At 38.8% G+C, this 19,627-nt stretch overlaps 2 long non-coding RNA genes across 2 annotated transcripts in view; one reads left to right on the forward strand and one right to left on the reverse strand.

Annotated features, from left to right (window-relative positions):
• Positions 1-7,005, forward strand: part of LOC103791800 (uncharacterized) — a 60,525-nt gene extending 53,520 nt beyond the window's left edge. The window contains exon 4 of the long non-coding RNA XR_004740592.3: positions 6,258-7,005. This is a non-coding gene — a long non-coding RNA (uncharacterized LOC103791800). The remainder of the gene's footprint in view (positions 1-6,257) is intronic.
• The window catches only part of LOC103791801 (uncharacterized), a 350,454-nt gene that overhangs the window by 35,032 nt on the left and 295,795 nt on the right, over positions 1-19,627 (reverse strand). The gene's annotated exons all lie outside the window — the stretch shown is intronic.

Genomic DNA, 19,627 nt, shown 5'->3' on the forward strand with positions numbered 1-19,627 from the left:
AAACTTGTGTATGCTTCCTGAAGTTCTAGTGTTTTTCAGTTCCATTAATTCATTTATATTCTTCTCTACACTGTTTATTCTCATTAACATTTCATCAAACCTGTTTTCAAGGTTCTTAGATTCTTTGCATTGGTTTAGAACATGTTCTTTTAGCTCAGAGAAGTTTGCTATTACCCACATTCTGAAGCCTGTTTCTGTCAATGCATCAGACTTATTCTCCATCCAGCTTTGTTCCCTGCTAGTGAGGAGTTATAACTTCCTGGAGGAGGATAGGTCATCTGGTTTTGGGTGTTTTCATCCTTTTTGTGCTAGTTTCTTCCCATCTTTGTGGATTTATCTACCTGTGGTCTTTGTAGTTGGTTATGTTTTTTGATGGGGTCTCTGAGTGGATGTTCTTTTTGTTGATGTTGAAGTTACTTCTTTCTGTTTCTTAGTTTTTCTCCTAACAGTCAGGCCCCTCTGCTGTAGGACTGCTGGAGGTCCACTCCAGACACTGCTTCCCTAGGGATCACCTGCAGTATATGCAGAACAATAAGGGTTGCTGCTAGTTTCTTCTTCTGTTATCTTTGTCCCAGAAGGGTATCTGCCAGATATCACCGTGAGCTGTCCTTTATGAGGTGCCTCTTTGGATATACGGGGGTCAGGGAGCTGCTTGAGGAGACAGTCTGTCCTTTATAGGAGCTCAAGTGCTGTGCTGGGAGTTCCATTGTTCCATTCCGAGCTGCTGGGCAGCTATGCTCAAGTCTGCTGGAGCAGAACTTATAACTGCCTTTTCCCAAGTGCTCTGTCCTGGGAAGGTGGGGCTTTATTTACAAGTTCCTGATGTGCTGCTGCCTTTTTTCAGAGATGCCCTGTCCAGCAAGAAGGTAACCTAGTCACAGTCTGCCAGCAGAGGTGTTGCTGAGCTGCCATGTGCTCTGCCCAACTGCTATGTGAACTTCCTTTTAGTTTTGTTTACAAATTTATAGTAACGGCAGTTTGCCTCACTAGTGGTGGACTGCCTTGGTAGTGGTGGACTGCCTCAATAATGGCAGATGCCCTTCACCCAACAGAGCTGGATTTCCCAGGTCCAGCTGCACTTGCTATAAAACTCTCAATCCAGAGTGTTTCAGATGGCTCGTCTTTGTGGGTGTGCGGCCCGCCAAACCAGATCACCTGACTCCCTGTTTCAGCCCCTTCTTTTCAGCCCCCTTTTTTTCAGTTGAATGAGCTCTTCTGTGTCCCAGGCATTCTAGGCACCAGTTGAAATGGCTGCCCAGATTTTTGTGAGTTTGAGGGCAGACCTGCTGTGCTGGCTGAAACAGCCATGCTGGAAACTTGCAGTGCTTTTCAGCCTGGGAATCTCCTGGTCTGTGGGCAGTAAAAACTCATTTGGAAGTGTGGGGATCACTCATCCTCTGTTGTTCTTGCTGGGAACTGCACTCCAGAGCTGTTCCTATTTGGCCATCTTGGATCAGCCCATTTCTGATTTCTGTTCTTTTACTGAGGAGTGATTTACTTCCAATTATGTGGTCAATTTTAGAGTAAGTGTAATGTGGGGTTGAGAAGAATGTATATTCTGTGGATTTGGGGTGGAGAGTCCTGTAGATGTCTATTAGGTCCACTTGGTCCAGATCTGTGTTCAAGTCCTGGATATCCTTGTTGATTTTCTGTCTCGTTGATCTAATATTGACAGTGGAGTGTTAAAGTCTCCCACTATTATTATGCAGGAGTCTAAGTCTCTTTGTAGGTCATTAAGAACTTGCTTTATGTATCTGGGCACTCATGTATTGGGTGCATATATATTTAGGATAGTTAGCTCTTCTTATTGCATTGATCCTTTTACCATTATGTAATGCCCTTCTTTGTCTCTTTGGATCTTTGTTGGTTTAAAGTCTGTTTTATTAGAGACTAGGATTGCAACCCCTGCTTTTTTTTGCTCTCCATTTGTTTGATAGATCTCCTTCCATCCCTTTAGAGTCTATGTGTGTCTTTGCACATGAGATGTGTCTCCTGAATACAGCACATCAATGTGTCTTGACTTTTTATCCAGTTTGCCAGTCTGGGTCCTTTAATTGGGGCATTTAGTCTGTTTACATTTAATGTTAATATTGTTATGTGTGAATTTAATCCTGCCATTTTGTTACTGGTTGTTTGTTTTGCCCATCGGTCAATGCAGTTTCCTCATTGCATCATTGGTCTTTACCATTTGGCTCATTTTTGCAGTGGCTGGTACTGGTTTTCCTTTCCATGTTTAGTGCTTCTTTCAGGAGCTCTTGTAAGGCTGACCAGCTCGTGACAAAATCTCTTAGCAATTACTTGTCCATAAAATATTTTATTTCTCCTTCACTTATGAAGCTTAGTTTGGCTGGATGTGAGATTCTGGGTTGAAAGTTCTTTTCTTTAAGGATGTTGAATATTGGCCCCCACTCTTTCGGCTTGTAGGGTTTCTGCATAGAGATCCTCTGTAAGTCTGATGGGCTTCCCTTTGTGGGTGACCCGACCTTTTTCTCTGGCTGCCCTTAGCATTTTTCCTTCATTTCAACCCTGGTGAATCTAATGATTATGTGCCTTGCAGTTATTCTTCTTGAGGAATATCTTTGTGGTGTTCTCTGTATTTCCTGTATTTGAATGTTGGCCTGCTTTGCAAGGTTGGGGAAGTTCTCTTCGATATCCTGAAGAGTGTTTTCCAGCTTGGATTCATTCCCCAGTCTCTTCAGTTATGCCAATAAAGTGTAGATTAGGTCTTTTCACATAACCCCTAATTTTTGGAGGCTTTGTTCATTTCTTTCTATCTTTTCTCTCTTTTCTTGCCTTCTCATTTTATTTTATTGAGTTGATCCTCAATCTCTGATATCTTTTCTTTTACTTCATCAATTTGGCTATGAAACTCGTGTATGCTTTGTGAAGTTCTTGTGCTGTGTCTTTCAGCTCATCAAGTCATTTATGTTCTTTTCTAAGCTGGTTATTCTAGTTAGCATTTCATCTAATCTTTTTTCAAGTTCTTAGTTTCTTTGCATTGAGTTAGAACATGACCTTTTAGCTCAGAGAAGTTTGTCATTACCTATCTTCTGAAGCCTGTTTCTGTCAGTTTATCAAATTCATTCTCCGACCTGTTTTGTTCTCTTGCTGGTGAGGTGTTGTTATCTCTTGGGGGAGGACAGGCATTCTAGAATTTGATGATTTAATCCTTTTTGTGCTGGCTTCTTCTCATCTTCATGTATATATCCAACTTTGATCTCTGAAGTTGGAGATTTCGGGTGCTATCTCTGAGTGAATGGACCTTTTGTTAAAGTTGGGCTTATTTCTCTTGCATAAGGCTTTTTTTTTTTTAACTCATGGGTTAGTGAGCCACTTAAGACACTCACTCTGTTGTCTGCCTGGGGAGATGCTGCTGGGCTGTGTCGATCTCAGCCAGGCTGCTGTTTATTCTTCTCCTGGTTTCTGCTTATACCAGTGAGATTAGTCCTGCCTTCCCAATAGCAGGCATCTTTCCCTCCACCGAGCCCACTCATCCTGGCTGGAGCTCAGTCTGATGTGTTAACTGTGAAACTCTCATTTGCTGGATCTTGTGGGGGTGGGACCTGTCTGGCCATATCATCTGACTCTCCACTTTCAACTCTCCCTCCTTCTGTGAGATGGGCAGTTGCTTCCTGCAAACCTTCTTGGTGTTAGTCAAAGTCTCTGCCCTGGTCTGCACTAACAATTTGCAGCACCGGGCTGGCCAGAGTGGTTTCCTGGGTTTGTAACTCGGGGAAGTTCTCAGCCAGGAGGCATTTTCCTGGACTGTGGGCTGCCAAAGTCATGGAGTAAAGCACAGTACCCGAATAAGAGTACCAAGGAGGTGAAGCCCCCAATCCTCCATACCAGATGCACTTCCCAGGTGGGGTGGAGCCCTGCCTTGCTTCAGCTAGCCCTCTATGGGCTACTTTCACCACCTTTTTTGGGTTTATCCTGCTGTTCAACCAGTCCCTTTGAAAAGAACCTGGGTACCTCATTGGGAGTTGTGGATATCACTCTGGTTCTGTGTCTCACTCACTGGGAGCTGCACTCCGGAGAAGCTCCCTTTTGGCCATCTTGGCAGAAGTCTCTAGTTTACTTATTTCTAACTGTTCAAATGATAAAACTATGTCAAAGAAGCACATGAGCCTGTTAAAGTGGCTTCCATTAAGCAAATTTTGCACATTTAAATCTATAAAAGAACAATGACAATAATTAATTGTAATACAATTTTTTAAATGAGTTTATAATTATAAAGAAGAAACAAGATAGAGAAATAAGAAAATTTCTCTGTAAGAGAATACCAGCTAACAAATGAAGAAGGAATAACGGAAGAAAAAATTCCTTTTGCAACCCCTGTGTAATCACTGTACCAAGCAATGCTGATTAACAGCTCATGAAAATATAAGACAAAAGATTGTTAAGAAACATATTTGTCACCCATTCAAGGTATTCTTCTGCAAATTATTTACTAATCCCAGAGGAGGAAATCTACCTCACAAACAAGAGATCTCTGTGATCATTACCTTAACCAAGTGACCTGACTTAGCATCGCTATGGTGGAACAATCTAACATGTATATAAAGCACTAAGAAATGTACAACCACACTGATAGAGCATTCTTGCCAAAGCATGTTTAACCTGAATCTAACAATGAAAAAAATTTAACTGGGTAACATTACAATGTAGAAAATTCCATAAGAAAATTAACCTGGATTCTTCAGAAAAGTCATTATCATGAGAACAACAAAACAAACAAAATATGAGGAACCTGTTCCAGATTAAAAGAAACTGTTAAAAGAAAAACTTCAGCCAAACTAAATTTAAAGGAGTTTAAGTAATGAATGATAAGTAAATCAGGCAGGCCCCAGAATCACAGTAGATTCAGAGAGACGCCAGGGGTGCCTCCTGGTCAGAATAAACTTATAGACAACAAAAGTAAAGTGACATACAGAAATCAAAAGTGAAGTATAAAAACAGCTGGATTGGTTACAGCTTGGCATTTGCCTTATGTAAACACAGTTCGAACACTCATCAGTGTATGAGTGGCTAAAATAAGGGACTGGCCAAGACTCAGCGACTGTTATAGGCATACTGTTAAGTTAGGTTTTCAATCTTGTCTACCTATTAAGTTAGGTTGAAGTTCATCCACAAGGACTCAAATATAGAAGTATGGAGTCTTTCTGAGGCCATATTTAGTTTGCTTTAACAAAACTAAAAAGTGATTACAACCAAAGCAGTGCATCAATCTTGACTGAATCCTACAGATAAAGAAAAAAAATGCATTGGGGAAACAACTGGAGAATTTTGATATGGAGTTCATATTACATACAATGCTTGTTAATTTGGGCATGTAATAAAATGGTGCTGTGCTCAAGAGCTTATACTTAGGAGATGCATGATAAGGTACATAAAGGTGAAGGGTCATAGTCTCTGTAACTTACTTGCAAATGGTTCAGCAAAAATACATACATACATACATACATACATACATAAATAAATAAATAAATAAATAAATAAATAAATAAGAGAGACTGAGAGAAAATAATGGTAATATGTGAAGAACTGATAAATCTAGATTCGGGTATATACATTTTTTTCTCGTACTAGTCTTTATCTTTTATGTAAATTTTGAAACGTTCAAAACAAAATGTTTGGAGAAAAAGAAAAATAGCTCATGATCCCGATGAAGCAAAGGCCTGAGAGATGTATTGGCATCACATTGGAAAATACATTCTCTGTTGGGAGAAAGAGGTTAGCCACTGCGGTTGCTGACCGGTGGGGGGCTGACGCTGCTGTAAAAATCTAAGGCACTGATTTCCATGCCTAGTGTTCTATTGCCCAAGGCCAGAAAGCAGACTTCGCATTTTTCCCAACTAAGAATCTGGAAGACGCATGTAACACTGAACAACAGAAGTCTGTGCTTCCCAGCAGTTTGAGCAAAGGCAGGGGGCCAAAACGTTATTAATTTTAATTCTAGCTAAACCACCGGCAAAAATGGGTGCCTCCCCTCAAATTCCTTGGGAATGGATGGAAAGCACAGGCTTCTTTGGAAACCTGAAGCAGGAGTTCAGTGGGATTGTTTTGGGAAGTCACGCTTATGCCATTAATTAATTTAACAAACAAGAGTATCATTGCTCATTTTAACCTAATTATTAGCATCAAATCTAATCAAATTTAAGTCTAAGAGGAGATAAAGACTTGGTATGTAATTCCATTTGCTTTCATTTTGAAAAGCATTTGTGAAAGTATGTTTTTTAATCTCTCTCTTTTGCTAGGTATTTTATGGAGAGCTAGATGTTCATCAAAGAATATTATGAAGAGAGAGGACCATGGCTGGACAGAGAGATAAAAACAGCAAGTTTTCCAATTAAACAAATTAAGAAAGTTACCAAAGCCATGCACATACTAATGGCCCGTTCCAATCAAAAGACTCAATCCTCTCCAATTGTAAGAGTATGCTTTTAATACTCAATTTTAATGAAATTCAAGCCAGGCTTTTCGTTGCTCAATCTCTTTAACCAGGTGCCAAAAATCTGGCCAAATGTATGGAAGCAGATTCTTCTTCTTTGAACCACCACAAGGACTTTGATGTTTATGCCGAGTAGAAGGAATCTAGCTTGATTACCCTCTTTTCCAAAGGACCATCCCTTTCTTGGTAGAGTATTCTGCCTGATTTATCCAGCTTGGAAGGACACCATGAACTTGGCCTTCCAAACCTACTTATTAAAAATCCCTTCCCTTTTTTGGTCAGCCTTAAAGAGTCACAAAGATTCTCACACAACAAACTAATTAACTACTGCATTTTTTTTCTGAAAAATAATCATGTTTAAGATAATGCAAATATACTTTTTATTGGCATTTTCTGTTTATTATTACACCTTTTAAAAAGCAACAAAACTAAAATTCCAACCCTTTGACACTAGATTTTATAATTTGAAAAATGAGTTTGCCTTGTGCTTCTAAATCCACCTGATGTTTCTTCTGACAAACTTTTCACAATGTACTGTGTGTTGTTCTTAAAACTTAACTGTATAATTTAAAAATATAACTAATATTTTCCTATGAACATTTATGTAAATATCTCACTGCATAACATTTTTTAACAAGTTACTATATATAGTACCCCACTCCTTCTGGCACTCAGTGCAAATATCTTGTCCTAATTCAACAGTTCAAATATTCTTCAGACCTTGAGTACCCTTGATTAATTTCTCAATCCCAGCTGATACCATCCTAATAGACTGAAAAATAATCAATCACTCCTGTGTCATTCCAGCCAGATAAGACAAGCACAGGTTTTTTTTAATGCTTGTTAGGCATGTGGATTGGAATTTAAGACATCCTACGTATAAAATTCTTACACAGAAATTGGGAAATTAGTCATGGACCCAGGCACTAGAAAAACATGTTTGTTTTTTGATACCTCTGCAAGGTAAATTTCATTATTCCCTCATTAAGAGTTATATAGGGTAGTTACATAGCACCCATCATCATCAATCGTAAAGAGAATACTAGCCACGTTGTTTATTTTATGAGTAGGTACAGCCAACTAAACATGCTTAACCACTTACAGCAGTTTATTGACACTGGTGAGAAACAACAATTTAGAAAAGCAAATGACGCAAATTGTATATTGTGGAGTTCTCAAGATTTCTGCTTCCCCCTCCAATTTTCTTTAGAAACAGCTTTGTACCATTGAAAACATGCCAAAAATTTGGAAAGCAACAAACGATCAGGTTTTTTTTCCTCCTTACGTTATAATTTGGTTATGTGCCAATCTCAGAGTAGATTTTTCAAATTCAACCAGTTTCCTTCATCCAAAATGTGAAGATCTATTCAACAATAACTATACAGAGATATTTATTAGGTCCTCAAGCCCGAACTAGTAAGCAGAAATCAAGCAAAAGCTGTGCACAGAGCAGCACCATAATGACCTAATTTTAAAGCAAAAGAGAACACTAATATCATTAACATATTTTGTTTTGGTTTTGACCAAATACTGTGTTTAAATTTATGTTATACATAAAAATAAAAAATTAGCTTCAGTTTGCAAGTACTCATATAAATAGATTCCCTTTAAAAGAGAATATGGGAGAAAAGTTGGTTCAGGGGAGGATCCAAGATGGCCAAATAGGAACAGCTCCAGAGTGCAGTTCCCAGAAAGAACAATGCAGAGGGTGAGTGATCACTGCATTTCCAAACAAGTTTTCACTGCCCACAGACCAGGAGATTCCCAGGTTGAAAAGTACCATGAGTTTTCAGCATGGCTAGTGCCACGGGTTGGCACACAGAAACCCACACAAATCTGGGCAGCCATTTCACCTGTTGCCTGGAACACCTGGGAGACAGAGCCACCCATTCAACTGAAAAGGAGGGGGCTGAGACAGGGAGCCAAGTGATCTGGCTTGGCGGGTCCAACCCCCACAAAACAAGCAATCTGAAACGCTCTGGATTGAGAGTTTTGCAGCAAGTGCAGCTGGACCCAGGACAGTCCAGCTCAGTGTGGGGAAAGGCATCCACCACTACCGAGGCAGTCCACCAATACTGAGGCAGTTCATACAACAGCTGCACAGAGCCTGCAACAGCTCAGCGATGCCTCTGCTGGCAGACTGTGGCTAGACTACTCTATGTGGGGAAGGACATCTCTGAAAAAAGGCAGCAGCACATCAGGAACTTATAAATAAAGCCAACCTTCCTAGATCAGAGCACATGGGAAAAGAGGTGGTTATGAGTTCCAATGCAGCTGTCTTAAAGGTACCTGCCAAGCAGCTCTGCATTAAACAAGAGAGCTCCAAGCACAGCACTTGAGCTCCTATAAGAGACTGACTGTCTCCTCAAGCAGTTCCCTGACCCTTGTATACCCAAAGAGACACCTCATCAAAAACAGCTCAGGCCAACATCTGTTGGGTACCCTTCTGGGACAAAGATAACAGAAGAAGAAACTGGCAGCAACCCTTACTGTTCTGCAGCCCCCTCAGGTGATCCCCAGGAAAGCAGGGTCTGGAGTGGACCTCCAGCAGTCCTGCAGCAGAAGGGCCTGACTGTTAGAAGGAAAACTAAGAAACAGAAAGAAATAGCTGCAACATCAACAAAAAGGACATCCACCCAGAGAGCCCATCTGAAAGTCACCAACTACAAAGACCGGTAGATAAAATCACTATGATGGGAATAAATCAGTGTGAAAAGGATGAAAACACCAAAAACCAGAATGCCTCTCCTCCTCCAAGAAATCACAACTCCTCACCAGCTAAGAATCAAAGATGGATGAAGAATGAATCTGATGAATTGACAGATACAGGTTTCAGAAGGTGGGTAATACCAAACTTCTCTCAACTAAAAGAACATGTGCTAACCCAATGCAAAAAACTAAGAACCTAGAAAAAAGGTTAGATGAGATGCTAACTAGAATAAACAGCTTAGAGAAGAATACAAGTGACTTGATGGAGCTGAAAAACACAGCAACAAGAACTTCGCAAAACATACAGAAGTTTCAGTAGCCAAACTGACCAAGCAGGAGAAAGGATATCAGAGACTGAAGATCAACTCAATGAAATAAAATGAGAAGGCAAGATTAGGGAAAAAAAAAGAGTGAAAAGAAACGAAGAAGAAATATGGGATTATGTGAAAAAAAAGGCTCCAAGAAATACGGGATTATGTGAAAAGACTTAACCTACATTTGATAAGTGTACCTGAATGTGACAGAGAGAATGAATCCAAGCTGGAAAACACTCTTCAGGATCTTACCCAGAACCTCCCCAACCTAGCAAGTCAGGCCAACATTCAAGTTCAGGAAATACAGAGAACACTACGAAGATATTCCTCAAGAAGAGCAAACCCAAGGCACATAATCATCAGATTCACCAGGGTTGAAATGAAGGAAAAATTGCTAAGGGCAGCTAGAGAGAAAGATCAGGTAGCCCACAAAGGGAAGCCCATCAGACTCACAGCGGATCGGATCTCTTAGCAGAAACCCTACAAGCCATAAGAGAGTGAGGCCAATATTCAACATCCTTAATGAAAAGGACTTTCAACCTAGAATTTCATATCCAGCCAAACTAAGCTTCATCAGTGAAGGAGAAATAAAATCCTTTATGGACAAGTAATTGCTGAGAGATTTTGTCACCACCAGGTCAGCCTTACAAGAGCTCCTTAAAGAAGCACTAAACAAGGAAAGGAACAACCAGTACCAGCCACTCCAAAAACATACCAAATGGTAAAGACCATGCACATAATGAAGAAAATGTGTCAACTAATAGGAAAAACATCCAGCTAGCATCAAAATGGCAGGATCAAAGTCACACATAACAATATTAACCTTAAATGTAAATGGGCAAAATGCTCCAATCAAAAGGCACAGACTGGCAAATTGGATAAAAAGTTAAGACCCATTGGTGTGCTGTATCCAGAAAACCCATCTCACATGCAAGGATACACAAAGGCTCAAAATAAAGGGATGGAGAAAGTTTTATTAATCAAATGGAGAGCAAAAAAAAGCAGGAGTTGCAATACTAGTCTCTGATATAATGGACTTTAAACCAACAAAGATCAAAAGAGACAAAGAAGGGCATTACATAATCGTAAAAGGATCAATGTGTCAAGAAGAGCTAATGATCCTAATATATACACACCCAATACAGGAGTGCCCAGGTACATAAAGGAAGTTCTTAACAACCTATACAGAGACTTAGACTCCCACACAAGAACAGTGGGAGACATTAATACTCCACTGTCAATATTAGATAGATCAACGAGACAGAAAATTCACAAGGATATCCAGGACTTGAACTCAGATCAGAACCATGTAGACCTAATAGACATCTACAGAAATCTCCCACCCAAATCCACAGAATGTACATTCTTCTCAGCACCGCATTGCACCTAGTCTAAAATTGTGCACCTAATTGGAAGTAAATCACTCCTCAGCAAATGCAAAAGAACAGAAATCATAACAAACAGTCTCTCAGACCACAGGGCAATCAAATTAGAACTCATAATTAAGAAACTAACTCAGAACCGCACAACTTCATGCAAACTGCTCCTGAATGTCGACTGGATAAACAATGCAATAAAATAAAGATATTCTTTGAAACCAAGAAGAATGAAGACACAATGTACTAGAATCCCTGGCACACATTTAAATCAGTGTCCTGAGGGAAATTCATAGCAATAAATGCCTACCAGAGAAGTGAGGAAAGATCTAAAATCAACCTCCTATCATCAAAATTGAAAGAGCTAGAGGAGCAAAATCAAAAAAACTCAAAAGCTAGCAGAAGACAAGAAATAACTAACATCAGAGCAGAACAGAAGGAGATAGAGACACAAAACACCCTTCAAAAAATCAATAAATCCAGGAGATGGTTTTTTGAAAAGATTAACAAAGTAGACAGACCACTAGCCAGATTAATAAAAAAGAAAAGAGAGAAGAATCAAATAGATGCAATAAAAAACTATGAAGGGGATATTGCCACTGATCCCACAGAAGTACAAACTACCATCAGAGATTACTACAAACAACTCTATGCACATAAACCAGTAAACCTGGAAGAAATGGATAAATTCCTGGATGCTTGCACCCTTTCAAGCCTAAACCAGGAAGAAGTTGAAACCTTGAACAGACCAATAACAAGGGCTGAAGTTAAGGCAGCAATTAATAGCCCACAAACCAGGTCCAGACAGGCTCACGGCTGAATTCTACCAGACATTCAAAGAGGAGTTGGTACCATTCCTTCTGAAACTATTCCAAACAACTCAAAAAGAGGGAATCCCTCCCAAATCATTTTATGAGAACAACATCATCCTGTTACCAAAACCTGGCAGACACTCAACAAAAAAAAGAAAACTTCAGGCCAATCTCCATGATGAACATTGATGCAAAAATCTTCAATAAAATACTGGCAAACCAATTGCAACAGCACATCAGAAAGCTTATCCATCACAATCAAGTAGGCTTCATACAGGGATGCAAGGCTAGTTCAACATACCCAAGTCTATAAAGGTAATCCGCCACATAAACAGAACCAAAGACAAAAATTACATGATTATCTCAATAGATGCAGAGAAGGCCTTCAACAAAATTCAACAGCGCTTTATGCTAAAAACTCTCAATAAACTAGGTATCAAAGGAACAGATCTCAAAATAATAAAAGCTATTTATGACAAACCTAGAGCCAATATCATACTGAATGGGCAAAAACTGGAAGCATTCCCTTTGAAATCTGGCACTAGACAAGGATGGCCTCTCTCACCATTCTTATTCAATATAGTATTGAAAGTTCTAACCAGAGCAATCAGGCAAGAAAAAGAAATAAAAGATATTCAATTAGGAAAGGAGGAAGTCAAATTGTCTCTATTAGCAGATGACATGATTCTATATTTAGAAGACCCTATCATCTTAGCCCAAAATCTCCTGAAACTGATAAGCAACTTCAGCAAAGTCTCAGGATACAAAATCAATGTGCAGAAATCACAAGCAATTCTGTACACCAATAACAGACTAACAGAGAGCCAAATCATGAGCACATTCCCATTCACAATTGCTACAAAGAGAATGAAATACCTAGGAATACAACTAACAAAGGATGTAAAGGACCTCTTCAAGGAGAACTACAAACCACTGCTCAATGAAATAGGAGAGGACTTAAGAGAGGAAATAAGAGAAGAAATAAGAGATGGAAAAAAATTCCATGCTCATGGTTAGGAAGAATCAATATCATGAAAATGGCCATATTGCCCAAAGTAATTTATAGATTCAACCCTATCCCCAACAAGCTACCCAGGACCTTCCTCACATAACTGGAAAAACCACCTTAAACTTCATCTGGAACCAAAAGAGAGCCCGCATAGGCAAGACAATCCTAAGCAAAAAGTACAAAGCCGGAGGCATCATGCTACCTGATCTCAAGCTATACTACAAGGCTACAGTACTCAAAACAGCATGGTACTGGTACCAAAACAGAGATATAGACCAATGGAACAGAACAGAGGCTTTGTAGGCAATGCCACACATCTACAACCATCTGATCTTTGACAAACCTGACAAAAACAAGCACTGGGGAAAGGATTCCCTGTTTAATAAACGGTGTTGGGAAAACTGGCCGGCAGTGTGCAGAAAGCAGAAACTGAATGCCTTCCTTACACCTTACACTAAAATTAACTCCAGATGGATAAAGGATTTAAACATAAGACCTAATACCATAAAAACCCTAGAAGAAAATCTAGGCAAAACCATTCAGGACATAGGCATAGGCAAGGACTTCATGACTAAACCAACAAAAGCATTGGCAACAAAGGCCAAAATAGACAAATGGGATCTAATTAAACTCCAGAGCTTCTGTACAGCAAAAGAAACAATCATTAGAGTGAACTGGCAAACAACAGAGTGGGAAAAAATTTTGCAATCTACCCATCTGTCAAAGAGCTAATATCCAGAATCTACAAAGAACTAAAACAGATTTACAAGAAAAAAACAAACCCATCCAAATGTGGGCAAAGGATGTGAACAGACACTTTTCAAAAGAAGATTTATGAGGCCAACAAACATATGAAAAAATGCTCATCATCACTGATTATTAGATAAATGTAAATCAGAATTACACTGAGATACCACCTCATGCCAGTTATAATCATGATCATTAAAAAATTGAGAGACAGATGCTGGGAGGATGTGGAGAAATAGGAGAAACACTTTTACACTGCTGGTGGGAGTGTAAACTAGTTCAACCATTGTGGAAGACAGTGTGGTGCTTCCTCAAGGACCTAGAAATAGAAATTCCATTTGACCCAGCAATCCCATTACTGGGTATATATCCAAAGGACAATAAATCATTCTATTATAAAGACACATGCACATGTATGTTCACAGAGGCACTGTTTACAATAGCAAAGACCTGGAGCCAACCCAAATGCCCATTGACAATAGACTAGACAAGGAAAATGTGGCACATATACACCATGGAATACTATGCAGCCATAAAAAAACGATGAGTTTGTGTCCTTTGTAAGGATATGGATGAATCTGGAAACCATCATTCTCAGCAAACTGACACAAGAACAGAAAATCAAATACCACATGTTCTCACTCATAGGTGGGTGTTGAACAATGAGAACACATGGACACAAGGAAGGGACCATCACATATTGGGATCTGTTGTGGGGGGCCAAGGGAGGGACAGCGGCAGGTGGGGAGTTCAGGGAGGGATAACATGGGGAGAAAAGCCAGATATAGGTGATGGGGGGGATGGAGGCAGCAAACCACATTGCCATGTATGTGCCTATGCAACAATCCTGCATGATCTGCACATGTACCCCAGAACCTAAAGTACAATTAAAAAAGATAATATGGGAATTGTATGTGTATTGTAGCCCTGCATAGTATGATAAATGATACAATATTATATAATTATAATTTCATTATTTATCATTACTGCCTTACAGAGTCTCATCAGTCAACACTTTCGCATGGAGGCAATGTTACACAGGATATGAAAATATGACCAACTGTATTTTGTCCTGCTATTTACTGGTTCTGTGACCATTGACACGTTCCTTAACCTCCTGCTGCCTAACTTTCCCCATGTGAAAAATAGGGACAATAATATTTTTTCTTAAGTAAACCATATGAAAATTTGAACAAGAAAATATTTGTGAAATCACTGGCACAGTTCCTAGCACATAATACACAATTACAGATAGCATTTCTATTTTACTCTAGAAGCTTTCTTTATAGAATAGTATTCAATTTGGTTCCCAGTACTAATACATTTAGTGCTGAAAGACATGTTTGAGAAACTTTGATTTTTGCTGAACTCATCTCACACCTGTCTAGGCAATGAGAGTGATGTGTGCCTGCTAAGGCTTGGTATTCCCATGGGTAAAAAAGGTAGTATTTGCATGTCAAGCATATTATATTTGGTTATCTCATTATTTCTCACAGTAATCATGGAAGGCAGGAACATGATTTCTTCAATTCTATAGATGAAGAAACTGAGGGTAAAATGTTTGCTAAGTTTACATAAGCAGTAAGTGGTGAAGGAGCATTCAAAACTGTGAAATCTGAAGTTAGTAATAATCACTAACTTTCAGTATCTGTCAGGTTCTATGTTAATTTATTTAAATTACATGGTTGAACGTGAAACAACATTTAGAGGGAGGATGGAGAGGAAGGAGGAACCAAGTACCTGGGCTCACACTATGGAGAGAGAAAAAAGGGAGCTCAGTGAAGTTTGTAGTTTGCATTTAAGCGCCTGCAAGACACAGAAACATCTGATTCAAGAGTGTTGGTCTCCTGGCTGAGTTGGCAGCCATCGCGTCTACATACACTGCACACGTTTGAGTCGCAGTCCAAGTCTGCTCATAATTATGTCTTCAGATCCCAGAGTGCGAAAACGAAATCCAGATTCACACAGCTAACATATTACACTCCAAGTTAGATATCCATTGTAACAAAACGACAGTGGGATTAAATATCTACTATGTCTATGGCAACAAACTGCTCTACCATGAGGCTTTCAGCCAAATACCAGCAACTGATCTGGAGATCACTGTTGTGCAGAATTTGAACTTGATGGAGTGTGAGGTATCCAGTATTCGTGTTTAACTCACTTAATTGTCACACAAATTCTATGTGATAGTACTGTAAACAACCCTGCTTAGATGAGGAAACTGAGACAGGCAGATCTGAAACATTCCTCACAGTCAACAATGGGTGTAGGCAGAATTGAAGCCAGGCAGTTAGATAGCACAGCTGGTCTCCTAATCCCCACAGAACACTCATGTGTGGGAAGGAAAGCACCTGGTCCTTGGCCTTTTAACTTAATGAGATTATCATGACACTCACATGTGCACACTCATGCACCTTCAGGCTTCACTTTTGCCTCAAGGATGTGGGGAGTTTTAGAATTTAAAAAAGTGGTTCCCAGGACTGGGGACCAGGTATGAGAGGGAGTGATTATTTAATGGCACAGAGTTTCAGTTGGGGAAGATGAGAAATTTCTGGAGCTAGATGGTGATAATGGTTGCACGACAGTATGAATGTACTTGAGGCCACTGAACTGCACCCTCAAAAATTATTAAAATTTTATGTTGTGCATATTTATCACAATGACAAAAAGTAGGAGCCAAAAGAGAGAAGTTAAATGAGGGCTATCTAATACAAAGTGTTGACTGGGCCAACGCTGAGAAACTCTGGGCTACAGGGTTAGACAGGTGAGTCTTACAGAGGTGCACAGATGAGTGGCAGTGTTCTGCTACAGCGTGTGTTGATTTAACTGGTTTTATTTTTAGATCTTGAATGCTGTTGTTTGCTATTTTATCTTTCCCAGAGAGAAAACAAGTTAGACTTTTGTTAAGCTCTTGGGAAATTCAGCAGGTTCTAAAGGAAGAGTGTTTGTTTCTATAGAACTTTAAATTTCCATGGCTTGTAATACAATTTTCAATAAATAAGGATCGTCATTGTCCACAGTGGCTTCTGGAAAAGATAATCTTGTCATCTCTCAGTGTTTTGCAAGAAGACTGATATATATCCACTATTACTCTTCTAAATCATTTGGAATTACAGAATAATCTTCAAGTGAGAACAGATTTTCTAATTTAGACAATGGCTTTCCCCATTAATCAGTAAGATGGAAAAAGAGAACAAAAACTTTGGAAATAACTAAAACCCAAAACTGAGGCGTTCAGGTCTCTGTCCATAATGATCCCGACTCTCAATGAATCAAAACCTTACCTTTGAAGGTCAAGGTTTTCATACCAACCAAAATAAATAAAACTATTATTTTTTTTTCAGAATGTCTGTTAGAAATATCACTCCATGTACCTGCTGCTTTTAAAAAAAAATCTAGTCTTAAAAATGAAAAATAAAATTTAATACTGTTTTATTACTTACAGTTGTCACTGGCAAAGTTTCTAGCTGCCTTCTGAATTTTCAAGCACCACCCAGAGTTGTTTTTCTTTCAAAAAGGATTTTTCCCTTAAGATGTTATGAAGATCTCTAAGTAGAATTGCAAGCAGTCCTGTGAAGGATAGATGTTTTTCTTTTTACCTTGGTTTGATTTTTTAAATGCTAACTTAGTAATTTTTCAGAAAGAAAAAGCTGTGTACATGATATTGGCATTCTGTCACAGGATTTACACCATACATATGGTGTAAATGGCCCTGTGCCTGGGAATCTTACCTAAACCCTTTATCCCTACAGTTCCCACTGAGGACTTTATCTTCAGATTCAAAGTGCTAGGAAATCTTTTGTGATATTTAAGCTTTTATTCTGTGAGCTGTTAATGGTGATAATAATGCAGATATACAAGGAAAGGGAAAGCAGAATTTTAAAAATATTTTTTAGAGACCTAAACTATTTCTAGAACTCTCAGTGGACTTTCCTTTCATTCGTCCATTCAACAAATACATAATGAACACCATTTGCCAGACACTGTTTTGGACAACAGGTAAAAACAGAGGTGAACAAGACAGAGGTGGAACGGATTTTTTTGCAAGGGAGTTAGACCTTATACCACCAGTTTGAACAATAACTCATTAAACTTTGAATAAATTCTCCTTATTAACTACTCCAAAGAGGAGTATGAAAATTTATCTGGAAGATTAAACTTGGAGAAAGGGATGTTTGAGCTTAATGCCACCCATGTTCCCAGGCAAGAGTCACCATAACCAGCACTTTAAAGAAGCCCACATCTCCATTCTAGACCAGGCTTAGGGTGCTCTGTACCTCTCAATGCCTGAAAGCACCTCAAGCCTCTTCCCTGGGCCTATCATCCCAATGGGGATTAAGCCAAATATGTACACCCCAAGTCTTCAGGGTGATGACCAAGAGAGGTTGCTTGCAGAGGGTGTATGTGTGGAGTTTGATGTACACACAGGGATACTCATAAGCTCTTCCTTTCATGATGGGAGAAGGATCCAAGGACGGCAAAAGTAGAGATGAGGCTTCAGCCATGAGCCAGGAGTCCCCATTCTTACACCACAACACCCCCGGGTGAAACTACATGGCATCTGAGAAGTCTAAATGCTGTCTATAGTGTGTGAGCTTCCACTGGCATTGTTGCTTCAAGTTTGGAAAATGTTAGGGGTGGGGTCATCTGATCTGAGCTTTGCAAGATAAATTGAAATTGAGCAAGAAGAGAACATCTACTCAGGGGGTCCACATGTGTCAGGGCTCTGAGGAGGAAAGAAAATGGTGTCCTCTAGGAACTGAGAGGACACAGAGAGGCTTGACTACAGAGCAGTACAGGACCATCGAAGAAAAGCCTTTCCCGCAGAACAGACTTAGGAAGCGACATATTTTGTGCCCATATATAAAGCTCTCCATAGCATATTTTTGAGTGGTATGAAAAATTATAAAAATATTTGCATTGCTATACTGAAATTTCAACAATATGTACAAAAATTGAGACAGATGTTTTTAAAATACTTTTCTTGCAAATTCTGAATGATCGGTGTCCCATTATCATAGTCCTTTTGGATAAGTATCATAAATAGGATGGCTTATAAACAACAGAAATTTATTTTTCACAGTTTTGGAAGCTGGGAAGTCCAAGATCAAGGTGCCAGCAGGTTCAGTGTCTAGTGAGGGCCCACTTCCTGGTTCACAGATGGCACCTTGTCACTGTGTCCTCGTGGTGGAAGGCACAAACTTCTTCCTGCTTCTTATATAAGGACACTAATTTCATTAGGGCAGGTCTGCTCCCCTGACCTAATCACATCCCAAAAGGCTCCCACGTTCTAATACCATCAACTTGCAGGTGAGGATTTCAACATATTGATTTTGGGGGGCACACATGGAGACCACAGCATCCATTATCTTCGTATTCCTATGAAATGTAAAGTCATTTCCCAGGTCTCTCAAGTCTCAGGCCTAAGGATGTGGGGTCTACTCTCCTCCATCTGTTTTTACATTAATTAAATATTTATAATATTTATTCATCTGTTTACTCATTTAATTCTGCCATAGTTTATTAAGCTGAAACATGGGAATAATAATACATTAATAGATATGTGGGGGGAAGGAAATAAATTTATATATGTGTGTGTGTATATATTTATATGTAAATTTATACAAACATATTTAATATTTAATATTTAATTATCAATATTATAATTTAATATTTAATATTTAAAAAGATGTATACATACATTTATAATGTATGTAGTATAATTTTATATATTAATATATTAACATATTATATATTTATAAATTATATATAATTGTATATATTAACATATATTATAAATTTATACATAAATACATGGAAATATAAATTAAATATAGTATAATTATATTTTATGTAATATTTATATATAAGTTTATTTATATGGAAATTATATATAACTTATGTGATTTAGATAATTTTTCCATGAATTATAAATTTATATATAAACATACATTTATTTATATATAAATATACATGTTTACACACACACACATATATTGCTTAGAACAGCACTAGGAAACCACCAGGGACATAATAGGGTGATATGCACCAATTAGGAGAAAAACATACAAATAAGTCATTCTTGTTTGAATTACTTGTTCTTAAGATCAAAAAGGAAAAGACAGCTACACTACTTGAACAAAGGGGTCAGGGCATGGAGTAGAATGGTGTGTTAGAGAAGAATGAGTCATTGGTGTGACCAGGAA

Source organism: Callithrix jacchus, chromosome 3 (genome assembly GCF_049354715.1).
Source record: "Callithrix jacchus isolate 240 chromosome 3, calJac240_pri, whole genome shotgun sequence".
Classification (NCBI taxonomy): domain Eukaryota; kingdom Metazoa; phylum Chordata; class Mammalia; order Primates; family Cebidae; genus Callithrix; species Callithrix jacchus.